Source organism: Leuciscus leuciscus, assembly GCF_965113295.1.
Source record: "Leuciscus leuciscus genome assembly, chromosome: 9".
In the NCBI taxonomy this organism is placed as follows: Eukaryota; Metazoa; Chordata; class Actinopteri; order Cypriniformes; family Leuciscidae; genus Leuciscus; species Leuciscus leuciscus.
The window spans coordinates 35503875-35523253 of record NC_138733.1 but is presented as its reverse complement, the minus strand read 5'-3'; the positions used below and the strand labels follow the sequence as shown (position 1 = coordinate 35523253).

At 36.3% G+C, this 19379-nt stretch overlaps 4 long non-coding RNA genes across 4 annotated transcripts; all 4 read right to left on the bottom strand.

Annotated features, from left to right (window-relative positions):
• Positions 1 to 2031: 2031 nt before the first annotated feature.
• On the bottom strand, positions 2032 to 5702 carry LOC309506796. Its single transcript, XR_014208915.1, has 3 exons — positions 5632 to 5702; positions 5025 to 5153; positions 2032 to 2448 (listed from the first exon to the last, which is right to left on the bottom strand). It is a non-coding gene; the product is annotated as an uncharacterized lncRNA (long non-coding RNA).
• A 1699-nt stretch (positions 5703 to 7401) lies between these two features.
• Positions 7402 to 19376, bottom strand: LOC309506807. The gene is made up of 3 exons (XR_014208926.1): positions 18964 to 19376; positions 13181 to 13264; positions 7402 to 7479 (listed from the first exon to the last, which is right to left on the bottom strand). It is a non-coding gene; the product is annotated as an uncharacterized lncRNA (long non-coding RNA).
• LOC309506793 lies at positions 7816 to 11486 on the bottom strand. The gene is made up of 3 exons (XR_014208911.1): positions 11416 to 11486; positions 10809 to 10937; positions 7816 to 8232 (listed from the first exon to the last, which is right to left on the bottom strand). It is a non-coding gene; the product is annotated as an uncharacterized lncRNA (long non-coding RNA).
• Positions 13601 to 17270, bottom strand: LOC309506792. Its single transcript, XR_014208910.1, has 3 exons — positions 17200 to 17270; positions 16594 to 16722; positions 13601 to 14017 (listed from the first exon to the last, which is right to left on the bottom strand). It is a non-coding gene; the product is annotated as an uncharacterized lncRNA (long non-coding RNA).
• Positions 19377 to 19379: the final 3 nt, after the last annotated feature.

Sequence of the window (19379 nt, the reverse complement as noted above, 5' to 3'; positions counted from 1 at the left end):
TGCATAACAATAAGTGTTTTATGATTGTCAATTTGGTAATTAAACTGAATTTTAGTGACAACAAGTTACAATGTTTACATCTACAATGACTGGTAGGCTATACTGTTTTTATATTTGCTTGACACAAATTTCACGATTTCAATTCAAATCTTGTGATTTGATTCTGATGCTGATTCAATATCAATAACGTTTCTGAAGAAAAAAAAAATCTCACCTAATGCTGAGAGCCCTGTCAGCTGGTATATAAAGGTTAAAAAAATATATTTATATATAGGCTATATATAATGCGGCTTTTATTATAACTAGTATAATTAATTTGGCTGCTGTTTTCTATGTCTTAGCACACCAGAAGCGTGTCTGATGCGGCGCTGCTGCTGCTAGGTGATGTACAATGAGGTACAATGATGGTACTATCTCGGGATTTTGATCACCCTTGTTCGAAATATGGGGAGAGAGTTGTGGAGGCCTACGCGTGACGCAGCACACAGACGTGACTTGAAGCGAACTTTTACATGTCCGTAATAACAGTAAACTTAAACACTTTAAACAATGTAGTTATTTTTTAAACTCTTACATGTCAAAAAACATACTTTCATTGCTTTTATGTAATTCATACCTGATGAGGGGAGATATATGTATATATTAATACAGGACACGGAGCTGCTGCTGCTTCACTTATCAGAGTCTGTATTGTTTTTTTATACAATGTAAAACAGTTCAATCACTCTTATGTCAATCAATGACAGCGCGTCATTTCAAGAGTAGTAATCACAAAATATAGAACAGAACTACATATTCATACAGTAACCTTTACTGCTGTGTCTACAGATTAAGCATTATGTACTATGAGATATTCACTGATAACATTTATGACATTTTCCATGTGAATAAATCCTAAAAATGTGTTCATGTTTGCCAGAATTATTCTTTCTGATACACTTTTTAGTACAGACACTCATTTTCACAGTTATCTGGCACTTACAACTTACTCATTGTATTATTTCACCAAAACACATGTTATTTGTGGACTTTCCTCTAATATGGCGTATTTTCTCTGAGACCGCATGGTCTCCATCACTAGCATGAAAATGTGTGACTAGCACGCGTGACGCAGCACACAGACGTGACTTGAAGCGAACTTTTACATGTCCGTAATAACAGTAAACTTAAACACTTTAAACAATGTAGTTAACATTTCTTAAACTCTTACATGTCAAAAAACATACTCTCATTGCTTTTATGTAATTCATACCTGATGAGGGGAGATATGTAGCCTATATATTAATACAGGACACGGAGCTGCTGCTGCTTCACTTATCAGAGTCTGTATTGTTTGAAATACTTTGGTCACTTTATTAATGCATTATACATTTTAGTTAATACATTTAAATGACAGTTGGTCAATTTAAGGCAGTCGGTTTCTGCAAGTGAAATTAGTTAACTCGAGTTTTAATTTAGTGCATTGCAGTAACATACTGTAGATTACAGTAAAGAACTGTACAATTAACAGTAAATTACTGGCAACAGTGTTGCCAGTATTTTACTGTGAAAAAACCTGGTAAGGTCTAAAAGTGTAGCATGTGACTCTTCAGGTCTGAAGCCCTGAAAAACATTTTCCCACACTGATCACATGTGAACGGTTTCTCTCCAGTGTGGATCCTCATGTGAATCGTAAGATTATGTTTGCGTGTGAAACTCTTCCGACACTGATCACATGTGAACGGTTTCTCCAATCCAATCCAATCCACCTTTATTTATAAAGCACCTTAAAAATAACACTGTTGACCAAAGTGCTGAACACAGTCTATAAATAAACAATAACATACAACAGAGGCGCAACAAAAAAATAATAAAACAATAAATAACAATAAAAATAAATGCAACAATAATACAAAACTGAAAGTCAACCCTCAAACTGAGTTAAAAGCCAAAGAAAATAAATGAGTTTTAAGATGAGATTTAAAAACAGGAAGAGACTCAGTCAGTCTGATGTGCAAAGGCAGCTCATTCCAGAGTCTCGGAGCTGTCACCTCTAGATTTACGTTTGGTCTTGGGGACGGACCAGCAGTACCTGGTCAGCCGACCGGAGCGAACGAAAGGGGGTGTAGGGCACGAGCAGATCAGACAGGTACTGGGGGGCCAGGCCATGCAGACATTTGAATTTTAAAATCAGTACGAAAGTGCACAGGGAGCCAGTGGAGGGATTGGAGGTTGGGTGAGATGGGTTTCTCTCCAGTGTGGATCCTCATGTGATTCTTAAAGTGAGATTTTTGTGCGAAACTCTTCCCACACTGATCACATGTGAACAGTTTCTCTCCAGTGTGGATCCTCATGTGAATCTCGAGATTATGTTTGCGTGCGAAACTCTTTCCACACTGACGGCAGGGGAAACATTTCTTGTCTCTTCTTTTCTCCTCCTCTTCACTCTCCTCATTCTCCACATCACATCTGAAATGATAGTTAAAAGTCCCATATTTCTGTAGCATATATTAGATCAACTGCACAATTATCTAAAATAATATTAACATTTTAAAACTATACAACAGTAATACAGTTCTGACAGTCTCTCAGATAAATATTACATTTATTTTAATAAAAATGTTGTAAATACTTACTAATTTAAAATGAACAATTAATTAGCCATTGTAGGGTTGGGCCGATAGACGATGCCATCGTCCATTGCAATGGCTGACAAGTCAAGTCAAGTCAAGTCAAGTTTATTTGTATAGCGCTTTTCACAATACAGATTGTATCAAAGCAGCTTCACAGTATTCAATTTAAATAATACAACAAAGTTTGTTTCAAGAGGAATTTATTGATTGATAAAATTAAATTAAATATCCCCAAAATATCCCCAACTGAGCAAGCCAAAGGCAACAGTGGCAAGGAACCGAAAAACTCCATCAAGTGACCTAATGGTGTCCTAAAACTCCATCAGGTGACCTAATGGAGAAAAAAAACCTCGGGAGAACCCAGGCTCAGTCGGGGGCCAGTTCTCCTCTGGCATTTATGAGCTAGAGGCCGGATTGTAGTTTGAACTGTGGGATTATATGAATGCCTGGCTGAAGAGATGCGACTTTAATCTAGTTTTAAACTGGGAGAGCGAGTCTGAGCAACGAACAGTATCAGGAAGACTATTCCAGAGTTTTGGAGCCAAATGTGAAAATGCTCTCCCTCCTTTGGTGGTTCTGAATATCCTAGGTATGACCAAAAGCCTTGAATTTAGTGATCTTAAAGAGCGCGATGGATTATATGGCGATAGAAGATCCGTTAAATAGACTGGAGCTAAAAACCGAAAAACTCCATCAAGTGACCTAATGGTGTCCTAAAACTCCATCAGGTGACCTAATGGAGAAAAAAAACCTCGGGAGAACCCAGGCTCAGTCGGGGGCCAGTTCTCCTCTGGCATTTATGAGCTAGAGGCCGGATTGTAGTTTGAACTGTGGGATTATATGAATGCCTGGCTGAAGAGATGCGACTTTAATCTAGTTTTAAACTGGGAGAGCGAGTCTGAGCAACGAACAGTATCAGGAAGACTATTCCAGAGTTTTGGAGCCAAATGTGAAAATGCTCTCCCTCCTTTGGTGGTTCTGAATATCCTAGGTATGACCAAAAGCCTTGAATTTAGTGATCTTAAAGAGCGCGATGGATTATAGGGCGATAGAAGATCCGTTAAATAGACTGGAGCTAAGCCGTTTAGGGCTTTATAAGTCAGTAGCAATACCTTGTAATTAATACGGAACTTTATAGGTAACCAATGCAGTGATGATAAAATCGGTGTTATATGATCATATTTTCTTGATCTCGTAAGAACTCTAGCGGCGGCATTTTGAACTAACTGTAGCTTGTTTATTGAGGATGCAGGACAACCAGCTAATAAGGCATTACAGTAATCCAGTCTCGAGGTCATGAATGCATGAACTAAGTTTTCTGCATCAGAAACTGATAGCATATTACGTAGCTTAGCAATGTTTCTAATGTTTCTTAGCAATGTTTCTAAGGACAAGACATCATGATGTTGAGCCAGCATTGAGCTGATCAACAAACGGACAGGGAACTACGTCATCACGTCGAAAGGTCACGCCGGCGCCGGCAGAAGTACACTGTTTACAATGCGACTGTATGAAGACTAAGACAAACGCTCTTTCTAAGCGAAAAAACGATCTCATTTTCTCCCTCAACTTCAAAATCGTCTGCCATCATTGTTTTACCTTTTTTTTTGTTAAAATGTGTTTGTACTTCTGCCGGCGCCGGCGTGACCTTTCAACGTGATGACGTAGTTCCCTGTCCGTTTGTTGATCTGCTCAATCCGAACTATTGAAGGTAAAAAGTATATAAATTATAATTTATTTTTGAAAATGACCTATCGTTTCGCTAGATAACAACCTCTTCTTCAGCTGTGATCGCGTACAGCCCGTTTAAACACTTCAAAGATTTTTGAAACTGCATTGATTTGGACATAAAAAACGATGGTGACCAATGACGTCCATTGTTAGAAGAAAAATCCAGAAATTTTTTCCTCAAAAAACATAATTTCTCTCCCACTGAGGAAAGAAAGACATGGATATCTTGGATGGCATTGGGGTGAGTAAATTATTAGGAAATTTTCATTTTGGGGTGAACTAATCCTTTAAGTCTAAATTAAGTCCGTCTTTATTTTTGTGAAACAGCCTAACTTGCATTAGACTAGTCTGAGCAAATTTTAGACGTGTCTAACACTATATAGACCGGTCTAAAATAGCTTTGTGAAGGCGGCCCCAGATGTTGACAATCAATGGTTGTTTATCAAATCTTGCTGCATTGACCACTGGATCAAAACAAGAAAATCCAAAAAAAAAATTGAGTTTCAGGTCCTATTTTGTACCAATGCACATATAAAGTGTCCCCTATATTACTTATTGGTTTAACAGTTTTTTTCACAACTCTTTAGTTTTTTTCTACTACAAACACTAAATCTGATAAACTTCTTTATAACCTTAATGTTCTTCAGCCTCATTAATGATGAATCAGGAATAAACACCAACCTCTTTGTTCTTCAGTGTGTTTCACTCTGCAGTGTTCTGGATCACTCATGTTCTCACGGTCCTTCAATAAACTCTGTCTTTGCAGATTTCAGCTCTTCCTGATGGTTTGATGCTCGTCTTCACTTGTAGCTGATGGGAATATTCCAGCATTTATTAGTGAATTGATGTGAGCATTAGTAAAAGAATGATGATTGCATTAAAAATCTGTCAAAATCAAGATTAAATTATGTTGTTATACCGATTTACAAGTATTTATGTTCACCTTTACATCTAGTAAAGTAACTTTTAAGTAAATGAATTGCAAAGTGTTTACTAATTCACAAATTCTGTCTCTTTTTATTTCTAAGAATTTCATAAACATATTTAAATTCTTACATTTATCTTACCTCTCATTAATATAGGCAAAAAAAAAACAACAATTAAAAATACCAAATGTAAACAATTTAAGAATAAAAATGAAAGAATAAATAGAAATAAAATTGTACAAATTTGCTAGTACCACTAAATAAAACACCAACATGACAACTTTTTTGGTTTATTGTCTTAGTTTTTGTGTTTTATGTGAAACATGGTTTATGAATGAAATAAATGTTTTTATAAAACGTACCTATATCTTGTAGATGTCACAATAGTTGATCCTGTCGTTTGCTCAAGTCTGTTGATAATAAAATAAGCTTAATGTTGCAATTTACGGATCTGAAGACATCAGCATAATGAATGAGGGGAAAACAGGATGTAAAAAAAAAGCCTTGCATAACAATAAGTGTTTATGATTGTCAATTTGGTAATTAAACTGAATTTTAGTGACAACAAGTTACAATGTTTACATCTACAATGACTGGTAGGCTATACTGGTTTTATATTTGCTTGACAAATTTCACGATTTCAATTCAAATCTTGTGATTTGATTCTGATGCTGATTCAATATCAATAACGTTACATGTTCATTTTTCTGAAGAAAAAAAAAATCTCACCTAATGCTGAGAGCCCTGTCAGCTGGTATATAAAGGTTAAAAAAATATATTTATATATAGGCTATATATAATGCGGCTTTTATTATAACTAGTATAATTAATTTGGCTGCTGTTTTCTATGTCTTAGCACACCAGAAGCGTGTCTGATGCGGCGCTGCTGCTGCTAGGTGATGTACAATGAGGTACAATGATGGTACTATCTCGGGATTTTGATCACCCTTGTTCGAAATATGGGGAGAGAGTTGTGGAGGCCTACGCGTGACGCAGCACACAGACGTGACTTGAAGCGAACTTTTACATGTCCGTAATAACAGTAAACTTAAACACTTTAAACAATGTAGTTATTTTTTAAACTCTTACATGTCAAAAAACATACTTTCATTGCTTTTATGTAATTCATACCTGATGAGGGGAGATATATGTATATATTAATACAGGACACGGAGCTGCTGCTGCTTCACTTATCAGAGTCTGTATTGTTTTTTTATACAATGTAAAACAGTTCAATCACTCTTATGTCAATCAATGACAGCGCGTCATTTCAAGAGTAGTAATCACAAAATATAGAACAGAACTACATATTCATACAGTAACCTTTACTGCTGTGTCTACAGATTAAGCATTATGTACTATGAGATATTCACTGATAACATTTATGACATTTTCCATGTGAATAAATCCTAAAAATGTGTTCATGTTTGCCAGAATTATTCTTTCTGATACACTTTTTAGTACAGACACTCATTTTCACAGTTATCTGGCACTTACAACTTACTCATTGTATTATTTCACCAAAACACATGTTATTTGTGGACTTTCCTCTAATATGGCGTATTTTCTCTGAGACCGCATGGTCTCCATCACTAGCATGAAAATGTGTGACTAGCACGCGTGACGCAGCACACAGACGTGACTTGAAGCGAACTTTTACATGTCCGTAATAACAGTAAACTTAAACACTTTAAACAATGTAGTTAACATTTCTTAAACTCTTACATGTCAAAAAACATACTCTCATTGCTTTTATGTAATTCATGCCTGATGAGGGGAGATATGTAGCCTATATATTAATACAGGACACGGAGCTGCTGCTGCTTCACTTATCAGAGTCTGTATTGTTTGAAATACTTTGGTCACTTTATTAATGCATTATACATTTTAGTTAATACATTTAAATGACAGTTGGTCAATTTAAGGCAGTCGGTTTCTGCAAGTGAAATTAGTTAACTCGAGTTTTAATTTAGTGCATTGCAGTAACATACTGTAGATTACAGTAAAGAACTGTACAATTAACAGTAAATTACTGGCAACAGTGTTGCCAGTATTTTACTGTGAAAAAACCTGGTAAGGTCTAAAAGTGTAGCATGTGACTCTTCAGGTCTGAAGCCCTGAAAAACATTTTCCCACACTGATCACATGTGAACGGTTTCTCTCCAGTGTGGATCCTCATGTGAATCGTAAGATTATGTTTGCGTGTGAAACTCTTCCGACACTGATCACATGTGAACGGTTTCTCCAATCCAATCCAATCCACCTTTATTTATAAAGCACCTTAAAAATAACACTGTTGACCAAAGTGCTGAACACAGTCTATAAATAAACAATAACATACAACAGAGGCGCAACAAAAAAATAATAAAACAATAAATAACAATAAAAATAAATGCAACAATAATACAAAACTGAAAGTCAACCCTCAAACTGAGTTAAAAGCCAAAGAAAATAAATGAGTTTTAAGATGAGATTTAAAAACAGGAAGAGACTCAGTCAGTCTGATGTGCAAAGGCAGCTCATTCCAGAGTCTCGGAGCTGTCACCTCTAGATTTACGTTTGGTCTTGGGGACGGACCAGCAGTACCTGGTCAGCCGACCGGAGCGAACGAAAGGGGGTGTAGGGCACGAGCAGATCAGACAGGTACTGGGGGGCCAGGCCATGCAGACATTTGAATTTTAAAATCAGTACGAAAGTGCACAGGGAGCCAGTGGAGGGATTGGAGGTTGGGTGAGATGGGTTTCTCTCCAGTGTGGATCCTCATGTGATTCTTAAAGTGAGATTTTTGTGCGAAACTCTTCCCACACTGATCACATGTGAACAGTTTCTCTCCAGTGTGGATCCTCATGTGAATCTCGAGATTATGTTTGCGTGCGAAACTCTTTCCACACTGACGGCAGGGGAAACATTTCTTGTCTCTTCTTTTCTCCTCCTCTTCACTCTCCTCATTCTCCACATCACATCTGAAATGATAGTTAAAAGTCCCATATTTCTGTAGCATATATTAGATCAACTGCACAATTATCTAAAATAATATTAACATTTTAAAACTATACAACAGTAATACAGTTCTGACAGTCTCTCAGATAAATATTACATTTATTTTAATAAAAATGTTGTAAATACTTACTAATTTAAAATGAACAATTAATTAGCCATTGTAGGGTTGGGCCGATAGACGATGCCATCGTCCATTGCAATGGCTGACAAGTCAAGTCAAGTCAAGTCAAGTTTATTTGTATAGCGCTTTTCACAATACAGATTGTATCAAAGCAGCTTCACAGTATTCAATTTAAATAATACAACAAAGTTTGTTTCAAGAGGAATTTATTGATTGATAAAATTAAATTAAATATCCCCAAAATATCCCCAACTGAGCAAGCCAAAGGCAACAGTGGCAAGGAACCGAAAAACTCCATCAAGTGACCTAATGGTGTCCTAAAACTCCATCAGGTGACCTAATGGAGAAAAAAAACCTCGGGAGAACCCAGGCTCAGTCGGGGGCCAGTTCTCCTCTGGCATTTATGAGCTAGAGGCCGGATTGTAGTTTGAACTGTGGGATTATATGAATGCCTGGCTGAAGAGATGCGACTTTAATCTAGTTTTAAACTGGGAGAGCGAGTCTGAGCAACGAACAGTATCAGGAAGACTATTCCAGAGTTTTGGAGCCAAATGTGAAAATGCTCTCCCTCCTTTGGTGGTTCTGAATATCCTAGGTATGACCAAAAGCCTTGAATTTAGTGATCTTAAAGAGCGCGATGGATTATATGGCGATAGAAGATCCGTTAAATAGACTGGAGCTAAAAACCGAAAAACTCCATCAAGTGACCTAATGGTGTCCTAAAACTCCATCAGGTGACCTAATGGAGAAAAAAAACCTCGGGAGAACCCAGGCTCAGTCGGGGGCCAGTTCTCCTCTGGCATTTATGAGCTAGAGGCCGGATTGTAGTTTGAACTGTGGGATTATATGAATGCCTGGCTGAAGAGATGCGACTTTAATCTAGTTTTAAACTGGGAGAGCGAGTCTGAGCAACGAACAGTATCAGGAAGACTATTCCAGAGTTTTGGAGCCAAATGTGAAAATGCTCTCCCTCCTTTGGTGGTTCTGAATATCCTAGGTATGACCAAAAGCCTTGAATTTAGTGATCTTAAAGAGCGCGATGGATTATAGGGCGATAGAAGATCCGTTAAATAGACTGGAGCTAAGCCGTTTAGGGCTTTATAAGTCAGTAGCAATACCTTGTAATTAATACGGAACTTTATAGGTAACCAATGCAGTGATGATAAAATCGGTGTTATATGATCATATTTTCTTGATCTCGTAAGAACTCTAGCGGCGGCATTTTGAACTAACTGTAGCTTGTTTATTGAGGATGCAGGACAACCAGCTAATAAGGCATTACAGTAATCCAGTCTCGAGGTCATGAATGCATGAACTAAGTTTTCTGCATCAGAAACTGATAGCATATTACGTAGCTTAGCAATGTTTCTAATGTTTCTTAGCAATGTTTCTAAGGACAAGACATCATGATGTTGAGCCAGCATTGAGCTGATCAACAAACGGACAGGGAACTACGTCATCACGTCGAAAGGTCACGCCGGCGCCGGCAGAAGTACACTGTTTACAATGCGACTGTATGAAGACTAAGACAAATGCTCTTTCTAAGCGAAAAAACGATCTCATTTTCTCCCTCAACTTCAAAATCGTCTGCCATCATTGTTTTACCTTTTTTTTTGTTAAAATGTGTTTGTACTTCTGCCGGCGCCGGCGTGACCTTTCAACGTGATGACGTAGTTCCCTGTCCGTTTGTTGATCTGCTCAATCCGAACTATTGAAGGTAAAAAGTATATAAATTATAATTTATTTTTGAAAATGACCTATCGTTTCGCTAGATAACAACCTCTTCTTCAGCTGTGATCGCGTACAGCCCGTTTAAACACTTCAAAGATTTTTGAAACTGCATTGATTTGGACATAAAAAACGATGGTGACCAATGACGTCCATTGTTAGAAGAAAAATCCAGAAATTTTTTCCTCAAAAAACATAATTTCTCTCCCACTGAGGAAAGAAAGACATGGATATCTTGGATGGCATTGGGGTGAGTAAATTATTAGGAAATTTTCATTTTGGGGTGAACTAATCCTTTAAGTCTAAATTAAGTCCGTCTTTATTTTTGTGAAACAGCCTAACTTGCATTAGACTAGTCTGAGCAAATTTTAGACGTGTCTAACACTATATAGACCGGTCTAAAATAGCTTTGTGAAGGCGGCCCCAGATGTTGACAATCAATGGTTGTTTATCAAATCTTGCTGCATTGACCACTGGATCAAAACAAGAAAATCCAAAAAAAAAATTGAGTTTCAGGTCCTATTTTGTACCAATGCACATATAAAGTGTCCCCTATATTACTTATTGGTTTAACAGTTTTTTTCACAACTCTTTAGTTTTTTTCTACTACAAACACTAAATCTGATAAACTTCTTTATAACCTTAATGTTCTTCAGCCTCATTAATGATGAATCAGGAATAAACACCAACCTCTTTGTTCTTCAGTGTGTTTCACTCTGCAGTGTTCTGGATCACTCATGTTCTCACGGTCCTTCAATAAACTCTGTCTTTGCAGATTTCAGCTCTTCCTGATGGTTTGATGCTCGTCTTCACTTGTAGCTGATGGGAATATTCCAGCATTTATTAGTGAATTGATGTGAGCATTAGTAAAAGAATGATGATTGCATTAAAAATCTGTCAAAATCAAGATTAAATTATGTTGTTATACCGATTTACAAGTATTTATGTTCACCTTTACATCTAGTAAAGTAACTTTTAAGTAAATGAATTGCAAAGTGTTTACTAATTCACAAATTCTGTCTCTTTTTATTTCTAAGAATTTCATAAACATATTTAAATTCTTACATTTATCTTACCTCTCATTAATATAGGCAAAAAAAAAACAACAATTAAAAATACCAAATGTAAACAATTTAAGAATAAAAATGAAAGAATAAATAGAAATAAAATTGTACAAATTTGCTAGTACCACTAAATAAAACACCAACATGACAACTTTTTTGGTTTATTGTCTTAGTTTTTGTGTTTTATGTGAAACATGGTTTATGAATGAAATAAATGTTTTTATAAAACGTACCTATATCTTGTAGATGTCACAATAGTTGATCCTGTCGTTTGCTCAAGTCTGTTGATAATAAAATAAGCTTAATGTTGCAATTTACGGATCTGAAGACATCAGCATAATGAATGAGGGGAAAACAGGATGTAAAAAAAAAAGCCTTGCATAACAATAAGTGTTTATGATTGTCAATTTGGTAATTAAACTGAATTTTAGTGACAACAAGTTACAATGTTTACATCTACAATGACTGGTAGGCTATACTGGTTTTATATTTGCTTGACAAATTTCACGATTTCAATTCAAATCTTGTGATTTGATTCTGATGCTGATTCAATATCAATAACGTTACATGTTCATTTTTCTGAAGAAAAAAAAAATCTCACCTAATGCTGAGAGCCCTGTCAGCTGGTATATAAAGGTTAAAAAAATATATTTATATATAGGCTATATATAATGCGGCTTTTATTATAACTAGTATAATTAATTTGGCTGCTGTTTTCTATGTCTTAGCACACCAGAAGCGTGTCTGATGCGGCGCTGCTGCTGCTAGGTGATGTACAATGAGGTACAATGATGGTACTATCTCGGGATTTTGATCACCCTTGTTCGAAATATGGGGAGAGAGTTGTGGAGGCCTACGCGTGACGCAGCACACAGACGTGACTTGAAGCGAACTTTTACATGTCCGTAATAACAGTAAACTTAAACACTTTAAACAATGTAGTTATTTTTTAAACTCTTACATGTCAAAAAACATACTTTCATTGCTTTTATGTAATTCATACCTGATGAGGGGAGATATATGTATATATTAATACAGGACACGGAGCTGCTGCTGCTTCACTTATCAGAGTCTGTATTGTTTTTTTATACAATGTAAAACAGTTCAATCACTCTTATGTCAATCAATGACAGCGCGTCATTTCAAGAGTAGTAATCACAAAATATAGAACAGAACTACATATTCATACAGTAACCTTTACTGCTGTGTCTACAGATTAAGCATTATGTACTATGAGATATTCACTGATAACATTTATGACATTTTCCATGTGAATAAATCCTAAAAATGTGTTCATGTTTGCCAGAATTATTCTTTCTGATACACTTTTTAGTACAGACACTCATTTTCACAGTTATCTGGCACTTACAACTTACTCATTGTATTATTTCACCAAAACACATGTTATTTGTGGACTTTCCTCTAATATGGCGTATTTTCTCTGAGACCGCATGGTCTCCATCACTAGCATGAAAATGTGTGACTAGCACGCGTGACGCAGCACACAGACGTGACTTGAAGCGAACTTTTACATGTCCGTAATAACAGTAAACTTAAACACTTTAAACAATGTAGTTAACATTTCTTAAACTCTTACATGTCAAAAAACATACTCTCATTGCTTTTATGTAATTCATACCTGATGAGGGGAGATATGTAGCCTATATATTAATACAGGACACGGAGCTGCTGCTGCTTCACTTATCAGAGTCTGTATTGTTTGAAATACTTTGGTCACTTTATTAATGCATTATACATTTTAGTTAATACATTTAAATGACAGTTGGTCAATTTAAGGCAGTCGGTTTCTGCAAGTGAAATTAGTTAACTCGAGTTTTAATTTAGTGCATTGCAGTAACATACTGTAGATTACAGTAAAGAACTGTACAATTAACAGTAAATTACTGGCAACAGTGTTGCCAGTATTTTACTGTGAAAAAACCTGGTAAGGTCTAAAAGTGTAGCATGTGACTCTTCAGGTCTGAAGCCCTGAAAAACATTTTCCCACACTGATCACATGTGAACGGTTTCTCTCCAGTGTGGATCCTCATGTGAATCGTAAGATTATGTTTGCGTGTGAAACTCTTCCGACACTGATCACATGTGAACGGTTTCTCCAATCCAATCCAATCCACCTTTATTTATAAAGCACCTTAAAAATAACACTGTTGACCAAAGTGCTGAACACAGTCTATAAATAAACAATAACATACAACAGAGGCGCAACAAAAAAATAATAAAACAATAAATAACAATAAAAATAAATGCAACAATAATACAAAACTGAAAGTCAACCCTCAAACTGAGTTAAAAGCCAAAGAAAATAAATGAGTTTTAAGATGAGATTTAAAAACAGGAAGAGACTCAGTCAGTCTGATGTGCAAAGGCAGCTCATTCCAGAGTCTCGGAGCTGTCACCTCTAGATTTACGTTTGGTCTTGGGGACGGACCAGCAGTACCTGGTCAGCCGACCGGAGCGAACGAAAGGGGGTGTAGGGCACGAGCAGATCAGACAGGTACTGGGGGGCCAGGCCATGCAGACATTTGAATTTTAAAATCAGTACGAAAGTGCACAGGGAGCCAGTGGAGGGATTGGAGGTTGGGTGAGATGGGTTTCTCTCCAGTGTGGATCCTCATGTGATTCTTAAAGTGAGATTTTTGTGCGAAACTCTTCCCACACTGATCACATGTGAACAGTTTCTCTCCAGTGTGGATCCTCATGTGAATCTCGAGATTATGTTTGCGTGCGAAACTCTTTCCACACTGACGGCAGGGGAAACATTTCTTGTCTCTTCTTTTCTCCTCCTCTTCACTCTCCTCATTCTCCACATCACATCTGAAATGATAGTTAAAAGTCCCATATTTCTGTAGCATATATTAGATCAACTGCACAATTATCTAAAATAATATTAACATTTTAAAACTATACAACAGTAATACAGTTCTGACAGTCTCTCAGATAAATATTACATTTATTTTAATAAAAATGTTGTAAATACTTACTAATTTAAAATGAACAATTAATTAGCCATTGTAGGGTTGGGCCGATAGACGATGCCATCGTCCATTGCAATGGCTGACAAGTCAAGTCAAGTCAAGTCAAGTTTATTTGTATAGCGCTTTTCACAATACAGATTGTATCAAAGCAGCTTCACAGTATTCAATTTAAATAATACAACAAAGTTTGTTTCAAGAGGAATTTATTGATTGATAAAATTAAATTAAATATCCCCAAAATATCCCCAACTGAGCAAGCCAAAGGCAACAGTGGCAAGGAACCGAAAAACTCCATCAAGTGACCTAATGGTGTCCTAAAACTCCATCAGGTGACCTAATGGAGAAAAAAAACCTCGGGAGAACCCAGGCTCAGTCGGGGGCCAGTTCTCCTCTGGCATTTATGAGCTAGAGGCCGGATTGTAGTTTGAACTGTGGGATTATATGAATGCCTGGCTGAAGAGATGCGACTTTAATCTAGTTTTAAACTGGGAGAGCGAGTCTGAGCAACGAACAGTATCAGGAAGACTATTCCAGAGTTTTGGAGCCAAATGTGAAAATGCTCTCCCTCCTTTGGTGGTTCTGAATATCCTAGGTATGACCAAAAGCCTTGAATTTAGTGATCTTAAAGAGCGCGATGGATTATATGGCGATAGAAGATCCGTTAAATAGACTGGAGCTAAAAACCGAAAAACTCCATCAAGTGACCTAATGGTGTCCTAAAACTCCATCAGGTGACCTAATGGAGAAAAAAAACCTCGGGAGAACCCAGGCTCAGTCGGGGGCCAGTTCTCCTCTGGCATTTATGAGCTAGAGGCCGGATTGTAGTTTGAACTGTGGGATTATATGAATGCCTGGCTGAAGAGATGCGACTTTAATCTAGTTTTAAACTGGGAGAGCGAGTCTGAGCAACGAACAGTATCAGGAAGACTATTCCAGAGTTTTGGAGCCAAATGTGAAAATGCTCTCCCTCCTTTGGTGGTTCTGAATATCCTAGGTATGACCAAAAGCCTTGAATTTAGTGATCTTAAAGAGCGCGATGGATTATAGGGCGATAGAAGATCCGTTAAATAGACTGGAGCTAAGCCGTTTAGGGCTTTATAAGTCAGTAGCAATACCTTGTAATTAATACGGAACTTTATAGGTAACCAATGCAGTGATGATAAAATCGGTGTTATATGATCATATTTTCTTGATCTCGTAAGAACTCTAGCTGCGGCATTTTGAACTAACTGTAGCTTGTTTATTGAGGATGCAGGACAACCAGCTAATAAGGCATTACAGTAATCCAGTCTCGAGGTCATGAATGCATGAACTAAGTTTTCTGCATCAGAAACTGATAGCATATTACGTAGCTTAGCAATGTTTCTAATGTTTCTTAGCAATGTTTCTAAGGACAAGACATCATGATGTTGAGCCAGCATTGAGCTGATCAACAAACGGACAGGGAACTACGTCATCACGTCGAAAGGTCACGCCGGCGCCGGCAGAAGTACACTGTTTACAATGCGACTGTATGAAGACTAAGACAAACGCTCTTTCTAAGCGAAAAAACGATCTCATTTTCTCCCTCAACTTCAAAATCGTCTGCCATCATTGTTTTACCTTTTTTTTTGTTAAAATGTGTTTGTACTTCTGCCGGCGCCGGCGTGACCTTTCAACGTGATGACGTAGTTCCCTGTCCGTTTGTTGATCTGCTCAATCCGAACTATTGAAGGTAAAAAGTATATAAATTATAATTTATTTTTGAAAATGACCTATCGTTTCGCTAGATAACAACCTCTTCTTCAGCTGTGATCGCGTACAGCCCGTTTAAACACTTCAAAGATTTTTGAAACTGCATTGATTTGGACATAAAAAACGATGGTGACCAATGACGTCCATTGTTAGAAGAAAAATCCAGAAATTTTTTCCTCAAAAAACATAATTTCTCTCCCACTGAGGAAAGAAAGACATGGATATCTTGGATGGCATTGGGGTGAGTAAATTATTAGGAAATTTTCATTTTGGGGTGAACTAATCCTTTAAGTCTAAATTAAGTCCGTCTTTATTTTTGTGAAACAGCCTAACTTGCATTAGACTAGTCTGAGCAAATTTTAGACGTGTCTAACACTATATAGACCGGTCTAAAATAGCTTTGTGAAGGCGGCCCCAGATGTTGACAATCAATGGTTGTTTATCAAATCTTGCTGCATTGACCACTGGATCAAAACAAGAAAATCCAAAAAAAAAATTGAGTTTCAGGTCCTATTTTGTACCAATGCACATATAAAGTGTCCCCTATATTACTTATTGGTTTAACAGTTTTTTTCACAACTCTTTAGTTTTTTTCTACTACAAACACTAAATCTGATAAACTTCTTTATAACCTTAATGTTCTTCAGCCTCATTAATGATGAATCAGGAATAAACACCAACCTCTTTGTTCTTCAGTGTGTTTCACTCTGCAGTGTTCTGGATCACTCATGTTCTCACGGTCCTTCAATAAACTCTGTCTTTGCAGATTTCAGCTCTTCCTGATGGTTTGATGCTCGTCTTCACTTGTAGCTGATGGGAATATTCCAGCATTTATTAGTGAATTGATGTGAGCATTAGTAAAAGAATGATGATTGCATTAAAAATCTGTCAAAATCAAGATTAAATTATGTTGTTATACCGATTTACAAGTATTTATGTTCACCTTTACATCTAGTAAAGTAACTTTTAAGTAAATGAATTGCAAAGTGTTTACTAATTCACAAATTCTGTCTCTTTTTATTTCTAAGAATTTCATAAACATATTTAAATTCTTACATTTATCTTACCTCTCATTAATATAGGCAAAAAAAAACAACAATTAAAAATACCAAATGTAAACAATTTAAGAATAAAAATGAAAGAATAAATAGAAATAAAATTGTACAAATTTGCTAGTACCACTAAATAAAACACCAACATGACAACTTTTTTGGTTTATTGTCTTAGTTTTTGTGTTTTATGTGAAACATGGTTTATGAATGAAATAAATGTTTTTATAAAACGTACCTATATCTTGTAGATGTCACAATAGTTGATCCTGTCGTTTGCTCAAGTCTGTTGATAATAAAATAAGCTTAATGTTGCAATTTACGGATCTGAAGACATCAGCATAATGAATGAGGGGAAAACAGGATGTAAAAAAAAAGCCTTGCATAACAATAAGTGTTTATGATTGTCAATTTGGTAATTAAACTGAATTTTAGTGACAACAAGTTACAATGTTTACATCTACAATGACTGGTAGGCTATACTGGTTTTATATTTGCTTGACAAATTTCACGATTTCAATTCAAATCTTGTGATTTGATTCTGATGCTGATTCAATATCAATAACGTTACATGTTCATTTTTCTGAAGAAAAAAAAAATCTCACCTAATGCTGAGAGCCCTGTCAGCTGGTATATAAAGGTTAAAAAAATATATTTATATATAGGCTATATATAATGCGGCTTTTATTATAACTAGTATAATTAATTTGGCTGCTGTTTTCTATGTCTTAGCACACCAGAAGCGTGTCTGATGCGGCGCTGCTGCTGCTAGGTGATGTACAATGAGGTACAATGATGGTACTATCTCGGGATTTTGATCACCCTTGTTCGAAATATGGGGAGAGAGTTGTGGAGGCCTACGCGTGACGCAGCACACAGACGTGACTTGAAGCGAACTTTTACATGTCCGTAATAACAGTAAACTTAAACACTTTAAACAATGTAGTTATTTTTTAAACTCTTACATGTCAAAAAACATACTTTCATTGCTTTTATGTAATTCATACCTGATGAGGGGAGATATATGTATATATTAATACAGGACACGGAGCTGCTGCTGCTTCACTTATCAGAGTCTGTATTGTTTTTTTATACAATGTAAAACAGTTCAATCACTCTTATGTCAATCAATGACAGCGCGTCATTTCAAGAGTAGTAATCACAAAATATAGAACAGAACTACATATTCATACAGTAACCTTTACTGCTGTGTCTACAGATTAAGCATTATGTACTATGAGATATTCACTGATAACATTTATGACATTTTCCATGTGAATAAATCCTAAAAATGTGTTCATGTTTGCCAGAATTATTCTTTCTGATACACTTTTTAGTACAGACACTCATTTTCACAGTTATCTGGCACTTACAACTTACTCATTGTATTATTTCACCAAAACACATGTTATTTGTGGACTTTCCTCTAATATGGCGTATTTTCTCTGAGACCGCATGGTCTCCATCACTAGCATGAAAATGTGTGACTAGCACGCGTGACGCAGCACACAGACGTGACTTGAAGCGAACTTTTACATGTCCGTAATAACAGTAAACTTAAACACTTTAAACAATGTAGTTAACATTTCTTAAACTCTTACATGTCAAAAAACATACTCTCATTGCTTTTATGTAATTCATACCTGATGAGGGGAGATATGTAGCCTATATATTAATACAGGACACGGAGCTGCTGCTGCTTCACTTATCAGAGTCTGTATTGTTTGAAATACTTTGGTCACTTTATTAATGCATTATACATTTTAGTTAATACATTTAAATGACAGTTGGTCAATTTAAGGCAGTCGGTTTCTGCAAGTGAAATTAGTTAACTCGAGTTTTAATTTAGTGCATTGCAGTAACATACTGTAGATTACAGTAAAGAACTGTACAATTAACAGTAAATTACTGGCAACAGTGTTGCCAGTATTTTACTGTGAAAAAACCTGGTAAGGTCTAAAAGTGTAGCATGTGACTCTTCAGGTCTGAAGCCCTGAAAAACATTTTCCCACACTGATCACATGTGAACGGTTTCTCTCCAGTGTGGATCCTCATGTGAATCGTAAGATTATGTTTGCGTGTGAAACTCTTCCGACACTGATCACATGTGAACGGTTTCTCCAATCCAATCCAATCCACCTTTATTTATAAAGCACCTTAAAAATAACACTGTTGACCAAAGTGCTGAACACAGTCTATAAATAAACAATAACATACAACAGAGGCGCAACAAAAAAATAATAAAACAATAAATAACAATAAAAATAAATGCAACAATAATACAAAACTGAAAGTCAACCCTCAAACTGAGTTAAAAGCCAAAGAAAATAAATGAGTTTTAAGATGAGATTTAAAAACAGGAAGAGACTCAGTCAGTCTGATGTGCAAAGGCAGCTCATTCCAGAGTCTCGGAGCTGT